Source organism: Cebus imitator, unplaced genomic scaffold, assembly GCF_001604975.1.
Source record: "Cebus imitator isolate Cc_AM_T3 unplaced genomic scaffold, Cebus_imitator-1.0 Scaffold100, whole genome shotgun sequence".
NCBI classification, from domain to species: Eukaryota; Metazoa; Chordata; class Mammalia; order Primates; family Cebidae; genus Cebus; species Cebus imitator.
The window spans coordinates 6,103,994-6,128,171 of record NW_016107415.1 but is presented as its reverse complement, the minus strand read 5'-3'; the positions used below and the strand labels follow the sequence as shown (position 1 = coordinate 6,128,171).

General features: G+C 31.8%; 1 pseudogene; it reads left to right on the top strand.

The window, feature by feature from the left end:
• Positions 1–22,785: 22,785 nt before the first annotated feature.
• Positions 22,786–23,738, top strand: LOC108310045 (annotated as a pseudogene).
• Positions 23,739–24,178: the final 440 nt, after the last annotated feature.

Below are 24,178 nucleotides of genomic sequence, written 5' to 3'. Positions count from 1 at the left end.
ACACCTTGTTGCATTTTCCTGTATGTAATGGCTCTGATCGTCTCCTTCCATTAAGCGTCATGCCTCACACTATATTTTGTTCCATGGAAGGATCTTGAAAATGATCAGCCTCCTCTTCCTTGGAATTTGTGTTAAGTGCAGTAACACCACAGAAAATCCTCTTTAAAATTAATAAATCATTTTGAAATGAATTCTTACCCACAAATTGATCCTTTTTTGTTTCTACAAATGCGAGTTTTCAGAAAATGAGATTGTTTATAGTGGAACAACATATAAATTAATGAGTTGAAATCTGATATATCTAGAAATTGATTTAAATGTTAAGAAAAAAGTGTATAAACTGTTTAAAAATTTGTATGATCTGTTATTTTTTCCGTTTCTGGCTTTAATCACTGTACCAATTTATTGTTAAATAATAAATTATATAATTAACTGTATTAGCAATAACTTTCTACATAACCCAGAAACTGACTTACATCCACAGCCACCATCTACATCTTCCTTAACATTATCTTAGTGACTTTTACTCTCCACATAGGAAACTTTAATAAATTTGCATAAATTTTATTTCATATATTATTCATTCCAAAAGCAGAAGAGTTAGAGGCAATCTGACATAAGTGGATGGTTATCTGTCACAAAAGAATGTCTCTGAAAAAATTCAACAAATAGTTTACATTCAATCTTACTGAGAAATTTACTCATCTATGTGAATTGTAATGCACTCTTTTTAAGGGTTTGGAGCTTAAATAATCAATAAAGTGCTTTTGGGCCGATTGCAATATTTTCGAATGTAGGGAATATCTCAAAGCACTTCCCCATTCACAAGAGTATATTAGGAAGAACACTCATTGGAGACCTAGTGCTCCTTTTAGGTATTATACTAATATTGACATTCCCATTTGACTGTTTTACACAAAATATTTGCCCATATCTACCAAGATGTCCTGATAGCTAAGAATTATTTGCCCCTCTCTCCAACATAATCTCCCATTTTAATTTTTTTTAGATTCGTTATTTAATTAACAAATAACTGTGGGAAAACTCTGTCAACCAGAAAGTATGTTTATGATATGCTGTTGCTTGTAATGAGGCACAGACTGTACCATGATTTCCTAACCAGATTTCTTGGAACAAGTACTTGCTTGGTAAGTGCTCCTTCTGCAAATGGACTCCTAGACACTCTGCAAGCACTTAACCAATTTTCCTGCTCCTGCACAGCTGGAGGAATCTGATATTTTCATATCCAAAATATAAACACTTTGAGATTAAACTGAGATTCTAATTCCAAGGCATATAGCTATGGAGGTAGTGGCCTAGAAGTGTGCTTGAATGCAACAGCTAGTGCCCACTCTTATTATTCTTATGCTGCAAACCTATCTACCATCTTGAGGTGAAAGCATACCAAAGGAATTAGTCTTAGTCATAACTCAAGGATACAAACATGGAATAATTAGGAAGTTTGTGGGCAATAATCATGAGGTGTTAGGTTACCTCAGGGAGTTATTCCAACTTTTCCTCTTGCTATAGTATTAGAAAGAATATAAAAAGGTTGTAGGGATGGTACTAATAAAACTTCTAGCTAATGCTGAATCACCAGGGAAATGGGATGCTCTGGTGGAAGGAATTAAAACACAGAGTAAAAATGAAATTGACATAGTGAGAGAGGGCTCATATCAACACAATCAGATAAATGTGGCTAACTTCAGGTTTTATTTAGTAAGCAAAAGGCCAGTACAAATTGAAGAAGATTAAAAGTAGCTCTCACATCCAACTAGAGTGTGTTTCTCATGAGTAAAAGACACAAAATGATGTTTTAAACCCACAAGTGAATATCTTAACTATTGTCACTCTGTCTTACAGAGCTGAATGCTGCATTTATTCAACAACTTATCTGTTTTTTTAGACGTGTTCATTAAAAACCTATTAAAGGTCATACACTGTGATAAATCTTAAGAAGCAAATGGATAAGAGGCCACAATTGAGTGTTTATGTCAAAAATGAGCATATGCTTAAAATATAGGGTAATAAATACCATAATTGAGATAAGAATAAGATAATGGGAGACCTGAGGGAGGAAGGCAGACATCTTTTTCTTGGCAAGTTAAGAATACTTCCACAGATGAGGAGATGCATGAGCTGTGTCTTACCAAATGGATATGAGTGTTCTCTATGGAGAGATATTGACAGAAGCATAGAGTTACAAATTACGTAATTTTTGTAGAATACATGTGATAAGATGTACGAGAGATGAGATAAAACCTTGGAATTTAAAGTCCTTATATGTTACTTACTTCTGATAAAAAGACCAATTATTAAAGTGTATAATAAAATATGCATTATAATAGGATAATAAATGTTATCAACATTTCATCAAAAATCAAACACAGATAAATATATTGAAATGTACTAAATCTTAAGTGTAATTAGTAATTGCAAATTCTGGATGGTCATTTAAATGTATCTTAAAATCAAAATTTTAAAGTTTTTGTTTTGCAAACGTTAACTACCCAGAGAGGATTCCCTTGATAAAATTGCTGGTAGAATGCCACATCCTTTTATCCATTCAAACTGCTTTGTTTTTTTTAGAGCATTTATATAGAACTCATCACTAGTTCCTCATTCTATTTTATTGTGCTTTTTAAATTGTCTTTCTGTTCCCAGAAGCTCCATGAGAACTTTAGTGTTTTTTTCATTATATCCTAAGTGCCAGAATGGTGCCTGGGAAATTATAAGCACTCCAAAAGTGTTTGTTGGATGAATAAGACAGAAATTGTGACATGGCACTTTTTACTCATAAAATTGACTATGATTAAAAAGTATAATAATATCAAGTGAAATATGTACTGCACTCCATTAATGAGGATTTAAGTTGAAATACCTGATTTGAGTTGAATTTTACCATGTCTGTCAAAATTAAAATCTGCAATGCCATTAAAAATCTTTCTTTAGATACATTTGTACAAATCATAAAAATATGTACAAATTTAGGTAGCATTAAAGTATTAAAATACAGCTAAAATATCAATCACTATAGGATGAGAAACATAAATTAGAGTATATCTTCTAAGAAAAGAATAGTGGGAAGCCATTACACATAAGATGTATAAAAATAAAACTTATAGATAGTAATAGTAATAAAAATTAAGACTGAGCACAGTGGCTTATGCCTGTAATCTTAGCACTTGGGGAGGCCAAGGCCTGCAGATCACGAGGTCAGGAGTTTGAGACCATCCTGACCAACATGGATAAACCCCGTCTCTACTAAAAATACAAAAATTAGTTGGCTGTGGTGGCGTGCGCCTGTTCTACTCAGGAGGCTGAGGTAGGAGAATCACTTGAACCTGGGAGGCGGAGGGTGCCATGATTGTACCACTGCACTCCAGCCTGGGAGACAGAGTGAGACTCCATCTCAAAAATATAAAAAAATTTAAAAATTAAAAAAAAAATAAAAATGGGAAAATAGTATATATTGTGTAATACCATAAGAAAATTTAACATGTTATATAACTGCTACTTTAAAATAGTGATGTTTCAGAACTCAAGCAGTTTTCTTTTGGGTAAGTGATGTGCACACTTGTATTATATCTGGGATAGATCTCATAAATTTGACACAGGAACCCAACCTGAGAGCAACATTGGAAGTTCAAGCTTCACTACTCTTCACCTGTGGATTACTGGTATTATTTGAATTATTTGGAAAGCTTTATACTAGATAAGATCTCTGATTCTAACAACTTCATAAGCAAATCTATATACACATACCTATGCTAACTGTGTGTGTGTTTGTGAATGTGTGTGTTTGTGTTTAAAATATCTTTAAAAGTATTTATGTAAAACTCTCAAAAAGAATTACCTCTAAGGAGTTTAACTGGGAATATCAATTGTGAGGGAACATTTTCTTTTTCTTTTCTTTTTATTTATTTATTTATTGAGAGACAAGGCCTTGCTCCATTGCCCAGGCTGGATTGCAGCGGCATAACCACGGGTCACTATAGCCTCAAACTCCTGGGATCATGCAATTCTCTCATCTTAGCCTCCAGAGTAGCTGAGACTACATACAAGTATACAGGTGTGTGCCATCATGCACAGCTTTTTTTTTTTTTTTGGAAAGGGGTCTCACTAGGTTGTTCAGGTTGGTATTGAACCCCTAGCCTTAAACAGTCCTTCCACCATAGCCTCCCAAAGTGCTGGAATTCACAGGTATGAACCACAGTGCCCAGCTAGAACTTTTCTGTAGCATTTACTTCTACATTTTACTGTTTAAATGGGCGTGATTTGAATTAGTAGAAATAATAACAACAGCAAAGTTAAAGATGATTAAAATATATCTGCAAGTGTTTACAATGTAACATAAAGTAAATTATTTTAATAGTGTAATTAAATTTACATTTTAGAAAAAATTTTGGAACTGATGATCGTGGACTAGACTAAATGAAAGCATGGGAACATCAACACTATTAAGCAAGGTGGTCCAATAATACAGACGTGATATCAGAAGGAATAGAAATACAAGTTAAGCACTTATAAGAGATACACAAGAAATGAACCTACTGAGTTAGAAAAGAAAGATTCTAGTTGACTGTATAAAGAATGAGAATGAGAATGAAAAAAATACTACAAATATGTACTAAGACTTTAGATTGACAGACAAAAATAGTTTAACAATTCTGCAAAATGCAGGATTTAGGATAACCCTAGAATTTTTCTGAGGAAGAGGGACAGTTCTTGACATTACTTGATTGTGCTGTTTTTCTTTGAATGGCCTCCTTCCAGTGCTCAAATTTTGATTTCTTTTTACTACTACTTAGGATAATATTAAATGATTATATTTATAGTCACTAATTTCATACATTTTCTATAATTTGCTGTATACAAGTTTATATTGTTACTGTTATTATCATTATCATAGTGACATATAAATGGAAAACTAAAGTTCCAGAAGAATGTTATTTGGCAAATTTTACAAAATCATTGAGTGATTGAGCTAGAATTTGAGCCTAGTCAGTCTAAATCATTATGCCACACTCTTAAGCATTGTAGTCATGATAGTTTTGAAATTCAGGGATACTTTGCATTGTTCTCAGAGGACATGGGAACATTTAAATCATCTTCATGTAAGGGTGAACCACTTATGAATATTTAGGAACTGGCTTAAGAATCAGGACTCTTTTGGAATTGCATTAAGATCCAAATTCAAAATACTGAAACAGTAAAGTGGATGAGATTGTTATTGTTCCCAAATTTCATTCTTATTTTTTTTTTTCATTTAAGGTTTATAATCCTACAAGAAACCTCAAGTTAGCAAAGAGCATCTGTGATAAGGAGAGTGTAACAAGTCATAAAATAATTAAGTGGGGAAGTGGAAAGGGAAATGATACTAAAAGTGATTTGTATTAGTTCGTTTTCACACTGCTGATAAGGACATAACCGAGACTAGGCAATTTACAGGGAAAGAGGTTTAATGGATAACTCACAGTTCCACGTGGCTGGCAAAGCGTCAAAATCATGGTGGAAGGCAAGGAGGAGCAAGTTACATCTTACCTGTATGGCAGCAGGCAAAGAGAGAGGCTGTGTAGGGAAACTCCTTTTTCTAAAACCATCAGATCTCCATGGACTTATCCACTATCATGAGAACAGCACAGGAAAGACCTGCCCCCACGATGCAACCACCTCCCATCACCTCCCTCCCACAACACGTGGGAATTCAAGATGAGATTTGGGTGGGAACACAGTCAAACCATATCAGGTTTATATGAATTATATAATTTATAGTAATAAGGGGAATTTTAGGTTGTTCTTGCTAATGAGAGAAATAGGAGATTGCATTATTTTTATCAGTGTAATACCCCTTTCTGAGGTATGGGAATATGCTGACACTTTGTCTTGATCTGATCTCATTGTTCCAACATCAGTTCATGTTTTTCTACCTAGGTTTATTTTATTCTATCTCATGTTCATTATTCCAGAATTGTCTTAGTTTCAAATTCATTGATAAGTAACCTGAAGTATAAATAAGGTGACTAAACTTTCCAGAAGCTTTCCTCAAACAGAGAAAATCTTTTCTCAATCTCAATCAGAGATTACTGATTGAGGAAGATATTCATACAGGAAGTGATAAGTCTCTGAATGTAGTAAAGTTATTAGATCCTTGAATCAAGTGAAAATACCTGGCTCCCTACTAACAACTCAGAAAAATTAATTTTCCCTTTACAATATAGTAAGGAAAAATGGCTTTATGTTCAGTGTGTGTTTTGTCCTATGTAATATTATTTTAATTAGATTATAGCCCTTAAGTCTTCTTTTTTGAGTTTAAGAGTTTGAGCTTAATAGAAATGAATATAAATCTTTACAAAATCCCTTGTGATAGAGCTTAAAATATTGGCTGATATATTTTTAAATGGATTCAGTGGTTAACTTAAGCTTACAAAATAGAGCAAATCCATTTGATCTCCAGTAACTTTAAATTATACATTTGCTTCAGAAACCATCTGAGTTAAATAACTTAGCAACAGACTCTGGATCATGGGTAGTTAAGTCCTCAGCATAACATGACTACAATGTCTAAATATTCATAATGGAATGATATAAATTTTTAGAAATATACTGAAGGTTTTTTTGATAGATAACTATGAAACTCATCAGCAAAGTTTTATCAAGTATTTTATTCTTTCATAGTTATGAGTTGACACCTAGTTGAATCAAAATACAGAAGAGCAACTGACATTATCTCACAATGAAAGGTTATATTTTATTTAGAAAGGCCCCAATGCACTCAAATGTGATGGTGTCATAACTGAAAGAAAATTACCCTATTAGAGTGATTTATGATCATTACAAAAATTAAATTGTTTTTAAATGAGGCATTTGGGGGTTCACATTCAATGTCTTTTCTAATTTTAAATACTTTTGATTGGAAAATTAATGTAGTAAGTGTAGAATTGAAATTTGCTACATATAGCTTATCTTGTATCTCAAGTCTGATGTATATACAAGTCTGGGAATGGCAATTATATATAAGATTAAAATGTTTTCAGATTTCTTAAGAAGCTTTATCAAAAATAAGGTAATTGTTGTGTGTTTTGTTTTGTTTCATTTTGGAGATGAAATCTTGCTTTGTTGCCAGGCTGGCACAGCTCACTATAGCCTCCACCTCCTGGACTCAAGCAATCCTCCTACCTGAGCCTTCCAAGTAGATGGGATGACAGGTGTGCACCACCATGACCAGCTAATTTTTGGATTTTTAGTAGAGTTGGGGTTTTGCCATGCTTCCCAGGCTAGTCTCCAATTCCTGGGCTAAAGCTATCCACTTGCCTCTGCCTCCCAAAGTGCTGGGATTACAGAAGACTCACTGTTCCTGGCAATAAGAATTGTTTTATACAAGAATATATATGAGACAAATAATTATATATATGAAAATTTTATGTTTTCTTTGCCTGATTTCAAAGATTGGAAATATCAACTAATCTCAACTGACAGGAAAAGACAGAGATTGGCATGCTATTAAAAAAAATTATGACAATCAGGTAAAATTTTAAAAGGGGTGTACTACTTCCCCAGCAATGACTATTTATCTATCTGTTAGATAGATATATGTGTGTTTGTGTGTCTGTGTGGGTATATTTCTTCCCTTATCTATCTATCTATCCATATGTATATAGATAACTATATATATATATATACACACACACACACACAGAGGAAAATAATGCAACCACATATAAACACAGACATGCACACACACATACATACAGATATGCACATACATACAGATAAACACATAGATATGTGTGTATATCATTGAAAGATCTATGAATCTGAGATATTTTAATAAGATTAACATTGAAAATAAATTTTTACTAACATGGTATTTTAGAAAAATAGACGCACCTTTTGAAATGTTTTAATATAGTTTTTGGAAAAAACACAGAATTTTGAACCTGAGATTTGAAATTACATTATTTTAAAGATAATAACTCTATAGATGTTAATGGAAAATAAATAAATAATACTAACTGAAATGAACATTTGGACTTAATGACACATCCATTAGCTTCTTACTTAAATTTTACTTATGAAAAAATATATCATTATTCTTCATTGGAGAAGGTTATTATGTTTCTTACACAAAGTAGAAAAAAATAAAAACAAAACAGAACTAAAACAAAATTTGTGACTTTAACTTAATCAGTTGCTCAAAATTTTACCATATTTTAACTTGTTTTATAATTGGACAACCTTTTTTTGTACTTTTATGTTGCAGTTTTGTTTCTTCCTTGGAGTGAGTATGCACATCTATGTACACGTTCATTTTTGCCTATTTCTTTTTCATATTTAAAGAAAAAATCCTTTCTTGACATCCCACTTTCTCCCCACTCCATTTCACTCTAAGTAGAGGGTTTCCTTGGAATGGTCAAATACAAAGACATTTCATAGGGTCAGCAGCTGTGGTAGACAAAGTGTACAACACTGCACACATCAAGGTACCTTTGATAGTCCTATTCTTCCTAATCTCCCATCTTCACAGTGAGTCACTTCTCACAACTGTAGCATTAGAAATATTTTTTTTCAGGCACTTAAGGCAAACTCTTACTTCACATCATTCAGGTCTTTACTTGAGGCAGTTCTCTAATTTGAATTTCCCTTGAGAATATTAAACAGAAGGGAAGCAATCAGAAATTATCAAATTTAGGGCAAATATTATCTTCGCTTACTAAACAACCAACAAATATCTTTCTGGATTTTATTTGCAAATTATGAAATACTTTTTCCTTATGAAATACATTTAGCTATCATTCTAACCACCATAGTGATCTGTAGCCATATTGAAGAAATAATTTTTCATTTGGTATTATTATTTTCTGACACAAACATTATTGGTAAAATATTCTAGATATACATCTGTCAGATAAAATTAAAAAATATGTATATGTGTATGTATTTATACATATTCTATTAATAAAGGAAGCTCTAATAAGCACAAAACTAAAAGGACTATCACATTCAAAAAAATGTGAATCTCAGAGAACACAATAAAGTGAAAAGAGAAAGTAGAGGAAGCCAAAATCATGACAAAATTCTCTGCTAATTATATTTCTACTAGCACAGTTCACCTAAACTTCAGGAATTTCTATTTCCCTACTTACATTGGAAAGTCAAGAATCCTGAAAACTTGATTTAAGAATTCAAGAACTATATTACATAGGAAGTAGAAATAAAGTTGTCTTTGAAATAAAATAAATCATCATCCAATATTATAGTCTTTTATTTCCTCTTACTGTCAGTGCTACGGTTTTCTAAGACTAGCACCAATCCTTTTAATCAGAAGTAAATAAAAATGTGTGTCTATATATGAATGTAGGTTTGTTTGCTTGTGGGATATTTGTTGTTGTTTGTAAAATAAAAGGGTCATTTGCCTTGAATAAAGAAAATAGACAAAAAACAATTAGCAGAAAATGCAAATATGAACCACAATGAGATAAACCCTCACACTTGATAAACTGTACATTACTTATGTTATATATTATATATTATGTAATAATTATAATGTAAATATATAATAAATATAATATATTTATATTTATATAAATATAAATTAATATATAAATATATATTTATATAGTATATAATAAATATATTCAGTATATAATATATATAATAAACATTTTTATTAAGAAATAAAGAAATTATACTTATTTTTATTAATAAAGAAAATATACATATAAATAAATCTATGTATTAATAGATAAATATATTATGCAATTTAGTATATAGATATATAATTATATATAATAAATACATATGTTATATATTTTTTCTTAAGAAATTTAAAAATAAAACCATCATACAATCTAGCATTTTCATTTATGAGTATACACCCAAAAGAATTCAAATTAAGATCTTGAAACAATGTCTGCACTCCCATGTTTATTGTAGTATTAGCATTATTCATAATAGCCACATTATGGAAACAACCCAACAATAGATAAATGGATCTTTAAAATGTAGTGTGTGTGTGTGTGTGTGTGTGTATGTGTTCATGTATTATTGGCAGATATACTTTTAAATTGATTCAGTCATTAATATAAGCCCCAAGCATACAAAATAGATCAAAGCCATTCAATCTCCAGCAATTTTAATGTATACATTTACTTCAGAAACCATCTGAGCTAAATAACTTAGCAATAGACTCTGAAGCATGGGTGCCTTAAGTTCTAAGTATACAATATCTATAATGTTTATAGTTCTAGATATAGAGAGAACTACTACTCAGCCTTAAAAAAAGAAAGACACATATACACACATATGTGTGTATATATATAAAATGATAAATGATATATTGATGTAAAATTGATGACATAAAATGAACATTATATATGTGTGTATATATATATATATATATATATATATATATAATGAACTATTATAAGTCTTCAAAAAAAGAAGGAAAACACTATGCTGTGTGAAGTCAGTTAATCACAGAGAGGCAAATAGTACATGATTCCACATATATGAAAGTATCTAAAATAGAATTATAGAAGCAGAAAATAAAATAGTGATTGTCATGGCATGGCGATATAATTACAGTTATGCAAGTGGAGTAAATTCAGAGATCTGCTATATATATAGTGCCTATATTTAACAATAAAGCATTGTGCATTTAAAATTTTCAGAGGGTAGATCTATCTTATGTGTTTCTAGAACACACACAAAAAAATAAAAGCAAAGACACATAAGAAAATGTCTTGTTATGAGGGTATGTTTATTACATTAATTGTGGTGATGGTATCACGGCTATATGCATAAGTACAAAATCATCACATTTTGTACATTAAATATATGTAGTTATTTGTATATTAGTTGAATTTCTATAAAGCTAAACTATATAAATTAAATATTTAAAAAACAGCAAGTTGTAAGAATTTTACTACAAGCCAAGAAAAAGTTATTCCACTTCAAGTTTTCTTTCTAACTTGCTCCAACTAAAATCTGCCAACAGATTACAAATATAAACTCCCAAAGGAGTCTCAAAAATAAATATTAAGTGATTGATGAGTGAAGAATCTCAAAACTTGAAGAAATACCCACAATTCTTCCTTTTTTCTTCCCTTTTCCCAAGGCTTGCCTCGAGTGGGTAGAATCAGGAAATTGTATAATAGACAGAGACATTAACATCTAAGAATAGTCTATTTTTCTATCCTGAGATCTAGGAAAGGAAAATCTGTGAGCCCAAGAATGTAAATAGAGTAATCACCTATTTGGTGGTTTCTCTTTTCAATTTTATTACCATGTTCTTGCCCCATTGCACAAAGCCCAAAAACCCTACTGTCATGGGAAATGGGAACAAGGCACCCAAAACTCCAAAAGAACCTATTTCAATGGGTGAATAGAAAAATGAAAACAAAACAATACAAACAAACAAAACACCTGCTGAATGAAGAGAATTCTGGTCTTTTATTCCTTATTTTTTTTTCTGTAGCCACATTAACCAAGAGCCAACCATCATACAGTTGTGTGTGAAGCTAACAGTCTAAAAGAACTCTATCACACTACCAAGAGAAACCAGAAAAACGGTCTCTGAGGGCAGAGAGAAAATATCTAAAGATGTTAATATCCTAACTATGCGTATGAACCAACACCATTCCTCTAAGCACTGAACTTGTAGTATATACTCAAAAGATTCCACTAAAGCCTTTGATAATTGAATTACAACATAAACAACTACCCAAGTTTAAGAATGAACATGAACTGGCAAATAGGAGGGAGTAAAAGATCATAAAAAGGAATCTGAAACTGAATTGACATTTTAATCCAACACCTGCAATATATAACACACAATTTACAGCATGAAGTTTACTAGATTTCTTTTGTAAAATAAAGAAAAAGAAATAAACAATTCTACAGAGAATTTCAACAGAATCAGAATTTCAAAATACTGTGTTAATTTAGTTTTAACATTATGATGATAATTACAAATTATCCAGTATATAATATGAAATTACAACTAGGATATCTGAACAACTCATAGGGGAACAGTTAATAGCTCCCAACCCAAAAATGACCCATATATTAGAATGATTAAGCAAAGGCTGTTAAAAAGCCATTATCGGGAAGCTATGGTGGCTCAGGCCAGTTGTCCTGGTGCATAAGGAGGCAAGGCTACATGTTCGAGGCCAGCCTGGGCAAGATAAGAACTTCTCATTTATTTAACAAAAAAAATGTCATTATCAACATCCTCAGAAAGATGAAAATAAACACTGTTGAAATGAAAGGAAAAAACTTATCAGCAGAGAAATAGAAACTAATTATCAAGATAAATTGAAGAAATGATTGTTTTCCACTAAAGTCATTTAAACTATGTATGCCAACATTTTAACATTGTCTTGTAATATAAATAGATGTAATATATATGAAACTCAAATATAAAATAGAAGATCAAGGAATCTATATACTGTAGCTGTAAATCTTCCATGTTGTACTGGAAGTGGTAAAATAGTTCATTAAAATAGGATGTGAAAAGTTAAGATAGCTAAAAAATTATATTAAAAAACAAATCCAATAAATAAATTAAAATAGGATGCTCAAATATCTTCAAATAATCTTCAGGGAGGTAGGAAATTGAAAATAGAGTAACAAAAAGCAAACAAAAGAAAGAGGAAAATAATTGATAGAAAAATCTCGCCGTATTATAACTATATGCAGTGTAAATTATCTAAACACATGAATTAAAAGAGAGATTCTAATATTTGATTTAAAAAACCGGCCGGGCGCAGTGGCTCACACCTGTAATCCCAACACTTTGGGAGGCCGAGGCACGTAGATGACAAAGTCAGGAGATTGAGACCATCCTGGCCAACATGGTGAAACTCCATCTTTACTAAAAATACAAAAAATTAGCCGGGTGTAGCAGTGGGCACCTGTAATCCCAGCGTCAGGAGGCTGAGGCAGGAGAATCTCTTGAACCCGGGAAGCAGAGGTTGCAGTGAACTGAGATTGAGCCACTGCACTCCAGCACTGGTGACAGAGTGAGTCACTGTCTCTCTCTCTCTCTCTCTCTCTCTCTCTCTCTCTCTATATATATATATATATATATATGTATGTGTATATATATACATACATGTGTGTGTATATATATGTACATATATATGTGTATATATATATATACATTCAGTGCATTTTTATTTATATCATAGAAAGTAGTTTCATAACAAGGAAGGTGATGAGAGCAAAATGTAGCATTTCATAATAATAAATATAAAATACCAATACACAAAAACTCATCCTAAATGTGTATGTACCTAAAAACAAACCTAAAAAATACATTAGGCAAAACTGAAAGAACTGCAAGAAGAAGTAGACAAATTTGAAATTTTACTTGGAGATTTTAACACTCTTCTTTTAGCTATTGACATAACAAGGAAACATTAAATCAACAAGTATATGAAGATTGAAACAAGACTATTAACCAAGTTCATAAAGCTGACATTTATACAACGTTGAATCCAATAACAGAATACAAATTATTCTTGAGTGTACATGGGACACTCACTAAGACAGATCGCATTTTGGGTAAAAATAAAACATTTGGAATTATAATGGAAATAATGCAAGAATATTCTCTAATTTTAGCAATTAAATTAGGGTTGAATATATTTTAAAAACCTAGAAAACTGCCAATATTTGGAAATACTAAAAAAATTTAGATAGATCATTTGTCAAAGAGGAAATCTTAAGAAATATTAGTAAAATTAAAATACAACATATTTGGGCGATACAGCTAAAAGTTATTGATCTAAATTTTATTACAGCAAATGCCAATATTATAAAATAATAATGGTCTGAAATAAAAAGTCTAAGCTTCAAAAGCAAGAAACTAGAAAAACTGAATACATCCAAAATAAGCAGAAAGAAGGAAATAACAATGATAAAAGCAGAATTTACTATTGAAATTAAAAACTAAAAAAGAATAGAGATAAGCCAAACAAATCAAAATTTAATGGCTTAAAAATTTAACAACATTGTTAAAACATTAGATGAGTATTTCAATAATAATAAAAGAACATAAAAATTACCAGCATCAGGGAAAAAAAATAGGATATCACCAAATATTTGCATATATTAAATTGGTATTAAAGAAATATGTTGACTAAGATATATGTCCATAGCTTCAATGACTTGATGAAATGAACTATTTCCTAAAATTATGCAAAGTAACAAAACTCACTAAAAGATATCAATAATGCAAATATTTCTATTTCTATAACATAATTTGAATTCATAGATAAAACTACTTAATAAAGAAAACTCCAAACCAAGATGATCTCACTGGCAAATTCTGCCAAATATTTAAGATTAATAGACTTTAAGCATAATCTTCTTCAGAAAATAACAAAGGACATCATTGTTTCAACTTATTTTATAATGCCAGAATTATTCTCACACTAAAACCAACCTAATACTTTGCCAGTAGATAAAACTACAGGCCAACATCTTCAGTGAAAATATATACAAAAATCATCAATAAAATATTATTAATAGAATCTACTATGTAATAATAAAAATAAATTATAACCAAATGTTTATTCCAGCAATGAAAGACTAGGTTATTATTCAAAAATCTGTTAATTAATTCATAATATTAACACCCTATAAATGAAAAACCTGTATAACTTTTTCAATTGATGCAGAAAAATAATTTGACCAAATCCATCATCCAGATATGATTTAAACTCTTATCTAACTAGGAATAAAAGGGAAATTCCTTAATCTGATAAAACTCATTCATAAAAATTTTGGCACTTTCACCCTTCTTAGTCAGACTAAATTCTTTTCAACTAAAATTTAGAACAAGGCATAGATATACTCTCACTGCTCTTATACAACACCATGTGGGAATTGCTAGCATGTAAAATAATACTGAAAAAAAGTCATACAGATTCAAAGGAAGACATGATATTATCTTTATGCATATATGACATGATTGACTATCTAGAAATTGTGATGGATTTCACAATTGTGATGTTAACAGAAATAATAAGTAAGTTTAGGAAGGTCAGATTATAAAATGTTAATACCAACAAAAAATATTCAACTGTATTGCAATATGTTAGCAAGGCACAACTGGAAATCAAAGTTATACAGTTTTTTATGTATGACTTAATAGCATTCCCAAATAAAAATATACTTACAAATTCATATAACAAAATATGTGCTGGGTCTGCATGATGGAAACCCAAAACACTGATGAAAAGATCAAAGAAGGAATAAATAAAAGGAGAGATATACCATATTCATTGTTTAGAAGATGATATTCTCAAAATATCAGTTCTCTTCAAATTAATCTATAGATGTAATATTATTCCAAACAAAATCCCAAAAGCATTTTGGGTAGTTATTGACAAGCTGATTCTGACACTTAAAAGTAAAGAGAAAAAAAATAAAATTAACACAAAAAATAGAATAAGAAAAATTTTAAAAGTGATGAGCCACTAGATTTAAATTGTTAATATAAAGCACTCAGGACAGTATAATGTTGGCGAAAGTAGACAAATTGGTGAGTGATAAAGAATAGGTAGCCCAGAAACAGACCTTCTAAAATGTATTCAAAAATATTCTTTGACAAATATACAAAAGCAACTAAACGGATAAATAATATAACATATTTTTGAAAACATTCTCATGAAAAAGTAGTTGATTATATTCAAAAAATCACCAACCCCTTACCTATTTAAAATTTAAAATGGATCATATACATAAATTTAAAATGTAAAATCATTTGTATTAAAAAAATCTATGACTGGGTTAGGCTGAATATTCTTAGACATGACAATGAAAACATGAAATGTAAAAAAGATATAAATTGGACCTCATCAAAATTAAATTCTTTTGTTCATGAAAAGCATGATTTAAAGAATTTAAGACCATAAACTGGAGGAAAATACCCAAACACACTAACTGGGATTGACAAAATAAAACCCGGATAATACCAAATGCTAATTAGAATGTTGAACAGTTGGAACTTGTATGCTTTGCAAGTGGGAATGCAAAATGACACAGCCTCTTGGGAAAACAGTTTGGCAGTTAGTAATACATTTACCATATGAACAGTCACAGATATTTACCAAAATAAAATAAAATTTCATATTTATGCAAAAACCTGTACACAAATGCTCAAAGTGGCTTAATTTATAAATGTAAAGAAGGAAACTCAACTGTCTCTCAACTGGAGAATGGATAAACAAACTGTGATACACCAATACACTATAATACTATTAAAAAATAAAAAGAACATAACATTGATACAAGGAACAAGCAATGTGGATGGATCCCAAATGCATTAATGTGAGCAAAAGAAGGTGGATACAAAGGCTGTATTTTGGAATTCTATTCAAAAGAGAAACTATGGGAATTGAGAAAAGATAGGTGTTTTGCATGTGTTTAGCTTATGGGGGAAAGTATAATAATGAGGATATTATAACGAACATTTTTTGGAAGTGATGGAACTACTCTATATTTTGATGGTAGTAGTCACAAACCATATACTTTTTAAAAACATAGCTCTGTACATGAAAAAGTATTTAAACTAAATTTAAAAGATGAAAAAAATAATGTTATAAAATACTGATGTAAAATGAAAACAGCAATGCTTTTAAAAATAAATATTTGTATTAAAATGATATGCAAGACTCAGATCAAAGGGATTAGGGAAGAGGGTTTTCAAATGGAACAATGAAATAACAGATCTTCCTTTGTTCTCCCAACCCCTACTAAAGTATACATAGCAATAGAGAACCTTTAAGTTTAACAATGTCATTAATGATTCTGAATTGAAAAGGCATCAAGAAAGAAACTACAAAGTCTCCTCACTGGAAAAGACTGCCCAAAATTGAGGTCACATGTATAAAAAGTAAGTCTTAGTTTAAGGAAGCATAAGCCAGCTTCCTGACTCTTCATCAGACCCTAGTCAAAAGCAATGTAAAGTTTTCATGTAATTATATGTATAAAATTATATATTACATATTTATTTTTAAAATGTCGCTTCTTTTTTCCCTTTCTTTCCTTTTCATAGTCTTGCTTTACTTTTAAAAGCAGTTTTAACTGCACATAAAAAGTGAATGTAAACTGCAGAGTTGCCACATATTGAACACACCTGCACAACCTCCACCATCAACATTCCATAGCAGTCATATGTTTTTTTACAATGGATAAACCTACATTGACACATCATCATCATCATCATCATCCAAGTCCATAATTTACATTAAAGCTCGCTGTTGGTGTTAATACATTCTATGGGCACTAACAAATGTATAATGGCATGTATCTTCTCTTATAACATCCTACAGAAAAGTTTCACAGCCATAAAAATCCTCTCTACTCCACCTATTCACCACCCGAACCTCATAGTGCCTGACAACTACTGATCTTTTTACTAACTCTACACCCTTTTCAAGATTGTCATATGGTTGAAATCATACAGAATGTGGCCTTTTCTGATTAGCTTCTTTCACTTAGTAATATACATTTCAGTTTCCCCCATGCATTTTCATGGCTTGATAGCTCTTTAGTATTTAGCACTATGCAACAATCCTGCATGATCTGCAAATGTACCCCAGAACCTAAGTTACAATACCAAAAAAAAAGAAATAAGAAAAAATAAAAATAAAATAAATAAAATAAAAAGTACTAAATATCTTAGCCTAAATTAAGAGATACTTGAAATAATTAGTAGAAAGTTTAAAAAAAAGGCCAAATAACTTTTTATTTTATTTTATTTTATTTATTTATTTATTATTGCATTTTAGGTTTTGGGGTACATGTGAAGAAAATGCAAGATTGTTGCATAGGTACACACATGGCAACGTGATTTGCTGCCTTCCTTCCCTTCACCTATATCTGGCATTTCTCCCCATGCTATCTCTCCCCAACTCCCCATTCCCCACTGTCCCTCCCCTGTTTCCCCCAAAAGGCCTCATTGTGTGATGCTCCCCTCCCTGTGTCCATGTGTTCTCATTGTTCAACACCCACCTATGAGTAAGAACATGCGGTGTTTGATTTTCTGCTCTTGTGTCAGTTTGCTGAGAATGATGGTTTCCAGGTTCATCCATGTCCCTACAAAGGACCCAAACTCATCGTTTTTGATGGCTGCATAATATTCCGTGGTGTATATGTGCCACATTTTCCCTGCCCAGTCTATCTATGATGGACATTTGGGTTGGTTCCAGGTCTTTGCTATTGTAAACAGTGCTGCAATGAACATTCGTGTGCACGTGTCCTTATAGTAGAACAATTTATAGTCCTTTGGATATATACCCAGTAATGGGATTGCTGGGTCAAATGGAATTTCTATTTCTAGGTCCTTGAGGAATCGCCACACTGTCTTCCACAATGGTTGAACTAATTTACACTCCCACCAACAGTGTAAAAGTGTTCCTATTTCTCCACATCCTCTCCAGCATCTGTTGTCTCCAGATTTTTTAATGATCACCATTCTAACAGGCGTGAGATATTTTGTTTTTAGTAATGGTAGAGGAAACTAAAAATAGAAGGATAAAGCTTCATAGCAGTCTTAAAATGTTACGAGGGTTAACTATTAGGGTGTTGCAAAAGTAACTGCCATTTTGGCCGTTACTTTTAATGGCAAACACCACAATTACTTTTGCGCCAACCTAACACTAACATTGGCCTTCAAATAACGTGGATAGGATACAGGATAAAAAATAACCTGAGACAGAATCCAATTTTACGTCAATTGACTAAAATTCCTTAATTTCACTTAACTGTGAGAGCAAATTTTCTGATGCTGTTTCCCACATGGGTGGAAATCATGACTGAATGACTCAAGAACTATTCAAATATGGCCAAGCATTTAGTTCCAGAAGCAGGTAAGAGCTCAGAGGTGGACTCTTCTACCTCATGACAAAGTGGGGCTATTCTTGAGTAATTAGGCAAAGACTCAAAGGTAAACTACAAACAGTATGCTTTCAAGTAATGTACTCTTTTTCTATTATTTACCTTATTAGTGCCATTCTTAGGAAGTCAGATCTCTCCTCTACTTAGCACTACCAGAATTGTCAGAATATACACTGAGATGATAATCTGAGATTAATTTGCACTAAAATAGACATGAAAAAGAGCTAAAGAATGACTACTCCTTGTAGAAATTATAGGTTTCTTCTTGCTGTTGTTTGAAGTTTTACTCACTACATATTTAAAAGATGTATAACAGAAAAAAATTATGTACTTTTTAGAGCCTTAAGTCATTTGATTTAGAGATAAACCAAGATTATTTCAAGGAAATAACATTTAAAATAATCTCAGTTCTGTTTTTATTTTCTTTGAACTTTGTTTTCTTCTTGCTATGTCTCAACTTATTAGAGATATAGGATATATAACTTCATTGGAAAAATAGATACAAGCTAAAATCAAATAATCACTTAGCTTTGGATGTTAAATTGTGTTTTTAATATTTTAAAATTCCTATTCTAGAAAAATGTTAATATTGAAAATAAGTGTTGATTCTCAAAAGATATTCAGGAAACTTATTGATCAAAGCTAAACTTATATGCCTTACTGAAGTAAGGGAGAGCAATCCCTTAGGAGAGACTTAGCAGTGTCATCCCTATCAGGGCTAAATCAAGAGAAGATATTATTATGCTTTAATTCAGAATTGGGAAGGGTTTAAAAAATAGTATCTTTCAATTGTGAAATCAGAAAACCTGAGACCTTGAAACTAGTTGGATGATCAAGCTAATTACCCTCTTAGCTATTTAGAGATTTCCTAGTCTTGAATTACTTAGATAATGTTTAACTTATTTAACTGTAGCAAGTAGCTATGTTATTTTTGTTTATTCTCAATATTATTTAATATAGAGACAGAAAAACATGTTGATTTAGGTCCACAAGCCTTCTTTTGAATTTTTGAATTATTTATTTTCTCTTTTTCATGTCAAATGTTGATCTATTGGATTTTGCCATTGTAATTAGTATAATTAAATGGTAGAAAACTCAAGATAAAGAAATCAACATTATTTTGAATGTGATAGGGGAAATAAAGAAGGAGAAAGGGACAGGAGAGGAATTTATTTTATCTGTCTATGCCTTTTATTCCCCCTTTGTTTCCTTAGGGTGTTCCAAAATACTGTATGAGGCAAGTATGATAGATATTGAAGTAAAATTTTAAGAGCTAAATCACAGTGCCTTTTAGCTGGCTAGGAAAAGAAGCTATAAGACACGCTATCATTTTTAACAAATTATTTTCATTAGTAACAAATCTTTGGGTCTAGCCCATACCCAAGAAATGATAAATTTAGCACCACTTCTTTAAAAATTTTGAACATGTTTTAAAACCATCACAGAGGTTAAGTGGTCTAGGCGTGCTGACTAAGAATGTTGAAATCTCTCATGAGTCAAGAAGGGAAATGTTATGCATGCTTATACATGTACTTTTACCTCACACCTTACTGACAATAGGCATGCAGTCAATATAGACAACTGGTCTATATTAATTTCAAAGGCAATACAATTTTTGTTGATTTGTCTATTTTATCATAACTTTCTCATTAATTTCTAACTTTAAAATCTATAAATAATTCCTTGAGTAAAAATCAAAGCTGGAGTTCTGGAAATGATGGTGAATTGAATTTATGTATTTTTATGTCTTCCTTACTGAAACCTCATCATCGTGACATATGAAATATTTTTTAAATTGATATAAATTTATTAAGTTAAAGATAATAGGAGAGGAGACAAGGGTAACAGATTTTAGGAAATGGAGAAAAAGATAAACAAGATTAAAAGACCTAATCCAGATATCACAATAGCAAATAACCACATCAAAAATGTTTAGCATTATTAATTACTGAGAAAATGCAAAATTAAGACCACAGTATATATCATTATATACCCAGAGAAATTTTTAATCTAAAAGAGTAATGATACCATGTGCTGGATGGGATGTGAAACAACTAGAACTTTAGAATTGATATGGGAATGCTAAAAAAGAAATAGTTTGATAATTTCCCATAAAACTAAACAAATAATCATATAATCTAGCAGAGCTTTTCTGTGTAAGATTCCCAATACTGCTGCAACAAATTACTAAAAACTGGGTGGCTTAAAAATAACATAAAATTATTCTTTTGTAGTATTGGTGAAGTCTACGACTGGAGGCTATAGGGAAGAATCTTTCCTCACTTCTTTCTCAACTCTGCTGTTTGTTGGCAATCCTCTGCATTTTTTTATCTGAGGTTTGGGGTACAAGAGATCCCACCAGCCAGATAATGAGCATACTACCCAACAGGTAGTTTTTCAACCCTTTCTCTCTTCTCTCACCCCTCGAGAAGTCCCCAGTATCTACTTTGTTGTTCCTATCTTTATGTCCATGTGTACTCAATATCCATCTCTATCAGTGAGAATATGCAGTATTTGGTTTCCGGTTCCTGCATTAATTCACTTGGGATTATGGCCTCCAGCTGCATCCATGTTGCTGCAAAGGACAGGATTTTATGTTTCTTTACAGATACATAGTATTTCATGGTGTATATGTGCCACATTTTCTTTATCTAATTACACCATTGAGGGGCTCCTGAGTTGACTCCCAGTCTTTAGTATTGTGAATAGTGCTGCAATGAACATACAAGTGTAGGTGTCTTTTCAGAAAAAAGATTTGTATCCATTTGGGAATATGCCCAATAATGGGATTGCTGGCTGAATCGCAGTTCTATTTTTACTTCTCTTAGATAGTTCCACACTGCTTTCCACAGCAGCTGAACTAATTCACATTTCTGCCAGCACTGTATAAGTGTTCCCTTTCCTGTATAGCTGCACCAACATCTGTTATTTTTTGATATTTTAGTAATAGCCTTTCTGACTGGTATGAGATGGTATCTTATCGTGGTTTTAATTTGCATCTTTCTCATGACTGGCTGCTTATATGTCTTTTGAGAAGTGTCTGTTCATGTCTTTTGCCCACTTTTTAATGAGATTGTTTGTTGATTTTTTTAATGTTCTTAATAAATTCAGGATATTAGGGTTGGATGCATAGTTTAGCAACTTTAATTCCCATAGACATGCTTGGTTGCTCTCAGTGTCTGATTTTGTTACATCTTTCACTTGAATTGTCTTCTGTCCTCTCCTCAACTGCTTTCCAAAAGATTCCATTTGAGTCATATTTTCTCTATATTGCATCAGGCTACAAAATATAATATAAAGAGAATATTATGCTTCTTTTAGGCCTGCCACTACCTTTTGTGGGTTCCAGAAATAAGTATAAATGAAGATATATTTCTAAATTTGGACCTATTTCTAACTATTTAAAAATGTAAATATAATAAATACATGCAATAGTATATTTTATCATCTAACTTTAAAAATGGTTTAAAATTTATAAAATTGAAATGTGTAAAGCTTTAGATTAATGTATAAAATAATCAATGTCTCAGAGAATACAAGATAATTATTTTTGAAAATGTCTGTGTGTCCTTTTCATAATCACTGAAATGAAGTTTAGAAAAGCAATAGAATACGATGATTGATGATAGATAGATGGATAGCTGTTTCCCTGTAATTTACCTTTCTAATATTCATTTTGAAAAAAATACAAATTTATTTTTATAGTCAATATTTTACATAATATTTGTTTTATTAAAAATATTGGTAAAATAAATGACTTTTCTGAGCTGTCACAAATAAATTTTACTCTCCTGAGGAAAAAAAAAAATAGATAATCTTTAAACTGGAAAATAAATGAGTGTTCTGCCTCCTTCCAGATGAGCAAAGAGACTCATGCTCTGGCTCTTGGACTTTCCCAGCAGCATGGCCCCCAAACGCCAGTCTCCACTTCCACCTCAAAAGAAGAAACCAAGACCACCTCCTGCTCCGAGACCAGAGGAGACATTGGCCTCTGCAGGCTCGCCAAAGAAGAGAGAAAAAGAACAAGAAGAAGCAACTGAACACATCGATGAAGTACAAAAAGAAATAGACATGAACAAGCTAGTAAGGAGATTTTGAAAGTAGAACAGAAATATAACAAATTTCACCAACCATTTTTTCAGAAGAGGTCATAATTGATCACTGAAATAACAAATTTTTGTGTAACAACATTTGTAAACCATCCACAAGTGTCTGCACAGCTTGGAGAAGAGGACAAAGAGGCACTGCATTATTTGGCCAGAGTTGAAGTGACAGAGTTTGAAGATATTAAATCAGGTAACAGAAGAGATTTTTATTTTGATGAAAATCCTTACTTTGAAAATAAAGTTCTCTCCAAAGAATTTCATCTGAATGAGAGTGGTGATCCATCTTCAAAGTCCACTGAAATCAAATGGTAATCTTGGAAGGATTTGATGAAATGTCCAAGTCAAATGCAGAATAAAGCCAGCAAAAAGAGACAGCATGAGGAACCAGAGAGCTGCTTTACCTGGTTTACTGACCATTCTGATGCAGGTGCTGATGAGTTAGGAGAGGTCATCAAAGATGATATTTGGCCAAACCCATTACAATACTACTTGGTTCCCAATATGGATGATGAAGAAGGAGAAGGAGAAGAAGATGATGATGATGATCGTGACTAGGAAGGATGAGAAGATATTGATGAAGGGGATGAGGATGAAGTGAAGAAGATGAAGATGTTGATGAAGGGAAGGAAGGAGAGGAGGATGAAGAAGATGATGACTAATAGAACACTGATGGATTTCAACCTTCCTTTTTGTAAATTTTCTCCAGTCCCTGGGAGGAAGTTACAGCCTTTTTTTTCCCTCTCGTACTCAGTTGCCCTGTTCTTGAGGTCTCTTTTCTACACACCACAGTTCTCAACTTATTTTGGGGGAAATACCTTGAGAAGAATACAATGGGAAAAAGAATCTCTATTCCTTTCTGTTTGAAATTCATTTCTATCCCTTCCTGGCTGAACAAAAATTGTATGGAATTGACAGCACTGAGCTCTGTGGGAAAAAAAGAAAAATCTGCTCCCTTCGCTCTGCTGGAAGCTGGAGGATGCTAGGCCCCTGTGTAGCCATGCATAGAATTCTAGCTTTTTCCTTCCTTTCTCTGTATATTGGGCTCAGAGAGTACACTGTGTCTCTTTGTGAATATGGACAGTTAGCATTTACCAACAGGTATCTGTTTACTTTCTCTTGAAAAAAAAAAAAAGAAAGAAAGAAAAGAAAAAAGAAACTTA